The sequence below is a fragment of the Aegilops tauschii genome, chromosome 6 (genome assembly GCF_002575655.3).
Source record: "Aegilops tauschii subsp. strangulata cultivar AL8/78 chromosome 6, Aet v6.0, whole genome shotgun sequence".
Classification (NCBI taxonomy): domain Eukaryota; kingdom Viridiplantae; phylum Streptophyta; class Magnoliopsida; order Poales; family Poaceae; genus Aegilops; species Aegilops tauschii.
Window position 1 is genome coordinate 188,676,823 of NC_053040.3, and position 4,877 is coordinate 188,681,699.

Sequence of the window (4,877 nt, forward strand, 5' to 3'; positions counted from 1 at the left end):
CATCTTCTCCTCCTGGTGCTGGGTCTCCCATGAATACTCCGATCTTCTTTATCAGGTCGTCATTCTTCTCCAACAACGTGGCGATCTCCTCCTCATATCCATCACGCGTAGACTTGAGTTCTTCCTCCAACTCCATGATCTTGGTCAATGCCTTCTTCAGATCTAACATGTCTGCGCACATCTGGTTCTCCTGGCGACGAATGTGTTGGTTTTGCTCCTGGATGAAAGCTGTAATTGATCCATCCTTCTTGGTGTTGATCATCTCCCATTGCTCATCTCGGCGTCCACAAATCTGATAAATAGTATCTTAAGCTCCATGTGGTAGACTTCTCCAATGCGTCCCATAGAGATGTGGGATGCCATGCTCTTCCCTAAACTCCAGGTTGGTGCATCAAAGGAAAACTCTATAGGCTCAGTGTCTGGCGTAAACGTCCTTCCTGGAACTTGAACTTGAATCTTCCAGCGCTCCTCTTCTGGTAGTGTGGCTTTGTAAGTCCTGGTGAAGCTTGGTATTCCGATGTTCAGGTACTTAGTGACTTCCTTCAAGTGTCGTCCAAAAGGTGTATCTTCATCCGGTTGCATGAACTTGTTCCTTGCATCCGCCATCCCTAAAAGAGTAGAAAGTGGAGAGGAGTCAGAAATGAGAAGAGAGTAGTGTTCTAGGGTTTAAGCTTAGTGGTCGTGTCCTACAGTCAGCGTGTGCTCTGATACCACCTTTGTAGCGATCAGACCTCAAATAGTCTGATCTACCGTGCACCAGTGTCATCCCTAGATCAGTAATGCTGACACGCACAGTAGAAATGGAGGATTTATAACAGAGTAGCATTCACACACTTATTACAACGAGTATCTCAAGAGAGAAGTAAGTATGACAAATATGGCTTAAGGCCATCTAAAAACGATAACAGCGGAAGACTTGGAAGATAAGTGAGTCCATCAACTCCAACGGCATCACTGAGTATAAGACCACGACCTAAGGCACCTTACTCGTCGTCTGAAAAGTCTGCAACATGAAACGTTGCAGCCCGAAAACGGGTCAGCACATGGAATATGCTGGCAATGTAACACATAGAGAGTAATGAACATAATAATGCTATACTACATGCATATATGGCTGGTAGAAGGCTCTATGGTTACATTTTTGCAAAAAGCCAATTTTTCCCTACTGCAAAGGAATAAATTTTATTTAACTATCATGGTGGTTGTTAAACATTGAGAATGGTTGACAGCATTCTCAATCCCAATTAAGTATCGTCATTAACCCAACAAGATTAATTAAGGTAACATGATGAGATTCACATGATAATCCAAGTACTAGATACTCAAGATGTCCATAACCGGGGACACGGCTAACCATGATTAGTTTATACACTCTGCAGAGGTTTGTGCACTTTTCCCCACAAGACTCGATCTCCTCCATTGGGATTCTCGCACTTCATGGTGTTTGAGAAACGGATGACCGAGACACAGTCTTTCAGAAGCGTTAACTCTCTACTCCGGGTAGACAGTACCACCTACATCCCCTACATCTGCTAGTCTACCTCTTCAAGAGCTCACACAACCTACTCAACTATGCTAGAGCCCATAATAGCTTGCGGCTGCACACGGAAGTTTCTAGCATGAATAATCTCATGATCCCTTTGAACCTGGGTGGCGGTCCAAAAGAAAACAGGCAATCCTGGAATACACAGGTACCTCAATCCACCCAGATGTGAGTTCTAGTTGCCACCTTAAGGTTAACCAATAATTAACAATCTCACATCTGTCATGGTAACACTCAAACCCAATCCACGTCTACTAGCATAGCATAGCAATATAAGCAAACGTAGAAGTAACTCCCAAAGTTTGATAATAAACAGGGCAATAGGTACTACCTCATCTACTTCCCAAATTCCCATAGTTTAATTAGATCCTAATGGTGCAATGTTTGAGGGTTGGTCTAATGCAATAAAACTGGGTAGTCAAAGAGGTATGATCAAAGTGTTACTTGCCTTGCTGATGATCCGTGAAACTTAGAGATTCAAAGTAGCAAGCGGCGCACTCCGGGTACTCTATCGCAAACAAACAAGCATACAATAAGCACTCATCTAATGCACAGGTAAAACTCAAATAAAGATGTAATCAGAAAGTTCAACTTAAGAACTCCAGTTTGCAAAAAGAATCGAATCAAACGAAGCAACAAAGTCAAACGGTGAAAGAAACAAGCTTCGTTTACTAATCTAGATCTAAGTCAAATTTTACAGTAGCAAAAACTTGTTTGAATAGGTTAAATGGAAAGATAATTTCCAGACAAAACTCTAGGCGCTTGAATCGCCTGATTCCGATAAACGAGCTAAAAGATAAACTAGAACGAAAATCTGATCAGAAATCGCGATCTGGAATAATCGCGGAAAATCCGATGAAAAAGAAAACTGACGAACAGTTAAACGAACGGACGTTCGTTAGCTGCGACAAACCAACGAACACGTTCGTTAAAACGAACGGATCGGTGAACGTTCACTAACTAACTAAACCGAAGAAAAAAAATAAACCGATCTATTTAAAAAAAATCTAGGGTTTCGGAAAAAAAATAAACTGAACGGTTTAAAAAAAACCGGCACGGCGGCGGCGGCTCGGCTACCTCGGTCCGGCGGAACTCCGGCGGGGTCAGGACGGGGCTCCAGCGGGTTCGGGAGAGGGTGGGGAGGGCGGCGGGGCTCGGGCGTCGTCCGGGGCGACGAGGGGCGACGAGGGCGGTGGCGTACGGGGCTTCCTGCTCCGGCGGGTCCTCTCGGCGGCGGGGCGGCTCCGTCTCGGTCTCCAGGAGGGAGACGAGGTGCGGGGCTGGGCTGGGCCATCGGCTGGGTTTCGGCCCAGTCGACGCGCTTCGCGAGTTTTTTTTAAATAATTTCGCCGAACCTAAAAAAATCATAGAAAAATAAATAAAAATCCAAAAATGCCAAAACAAATTTTCACCGTCTAATTAAAATAATTAGAATGAGATGAATATTTTCTTGGCCCAAAAATGCAGTTTTGAAAATGTGCAAATTTTCTAATGCAATTAAAATTGCAAATAAAATCCGAATAAAATCAAATATTTGATTTTAATATTTTTCCTCCAATATTTCAATTATTTTGGAGAAGTCATATTTTCTCCTCTCATTTATTTTAATACGAAATATTTTTTGGAGAGAAAAATAATTAAAACCAAACATCCTCGTTTTATTATTTGATAAAAATCAAATATGAAAACCGCGAAAAATCCCCAACTCTCTCCGAGGGTCCTTGAGTTGCTTAGGATTTTCGAGGATTTGCCAAAATGCAATAAAATATTCTATGCAATGATGATCTAATGTATAACATTCCAAATTGAAAATTTGGGATGTTACACCACATCATCGTCCGACGCGTGAACCCGCTGCGACCAACGTCGAGTTCAGGAAGACGCTCGAACTACCATCGAGCGACGGCAGGAGGCGCGCCTTTAGTCGGATCAGCGTGCAGGGCCTGCTATGGACCACCCAGCGCCGGGGGGCTCTAGCGACCTGCCCTACGAGGTGGGTTGCCCGACCTTTACCCGAGAGCTGCGGCAGTTCCAGTGTCCCTCCCACCGCACGTTCAAGCCTGGTGTTGGGGAAAAGTACAACGGCAAGACTCACCCGTCGGAGTTCCTCGGCATCTACACCATTGCGATGCAAGCCGCCGGGGCTCGCGACGACAAGGTGCTCACCAACTACTTCCCGTTGGCGCTTAAGCCCAATGTCATGTCGTGGTTGATGCACCTGCCAGTGGATTCCATCTCTTCCTGGTTAGATTTGTGCCACAAGTTTGTTGGCACCTTTACCAGAGGCCACCAAGCTCCTGGAAGGATGAGTGACTTGCATGTCATCCCCCAGAAGGATGGCGAGTCCCTGCGTAAGTACATACAAAGATTGAGCCATGTGTAGTACACCATCCCGGATGTTCATCCCGCCGCTGTCATCAGTGCGTTCGATCAGAACGTACGCAAGATGCGTGAAGAGCTGGCGATGAAAAAGGTCAAGGATGTAGCCAAACTTTATGTTCTGGCAGATAGATGTGCTCGGGCTGAGGAAGGAAGGAAGTACCCCGGCGAGGACGCCGGCGCGGAAACCGACTCCACGGACGAAGATGTCGCCGCCCCGACGATGAAGGGTCGGCGCCGCAACAGGAAGCGTAAGGGAAAGACTGTGCTTGCCATTGAGGGATCTGGCGACCCTGGCGCTGCCAAGAAGGCCAAGGCTGATGACCCCGGCAAGGAGGTTGCCGGGTGCACCGCCTGCCGGGCCTTGGCGGCCGCCGACAAGCCAGGAGGCTCCGACAAACAGTACTGCAAGATCCACCGCACCAAGGGCCATGATGTCCAGAACTGCCGACAGGCTGAGCTACTTGCAGGAAAGAAGAAAGCTGAATATGAAAGGTGGGACAAGGAGAAGGGTCAGGATGGTGCTGAGGGGTCCGGCAAGAAGCGTGGCGTCCAAGGAGGCCGCCGCGGCAAAGATAATCAACAAGAGAGGCCCGCTCGGGGTCGCGGCAAGAAGGAGGAAGATGATGATCATGACGAGCACGACGAGTCCGGCGAGCATGAATTCCAGAAAGCTACAGAGGCCATGTGTGTTGACGGTAGCGCCTCGCTGCACACCTCTCACCGCCAATTGAAGCAGTGGGCGCGTCAGGTCACTGCGGCAGAGCCATCGTTCGATGCCCAGAAGGCACTGAAGTGGTCCCGCACGCCCATCAATTTTGACACCGAGGATCACCCTGATCGCACAACTGCGGTTGGGTGTTTGTCGTTGTTAGCTTCACCAACGATACGCAACCTCAAGGTGACGAAAGTGCTGGCTGACGGTGGGGCCGGTCTGAATTTGATCTCGCCTGCT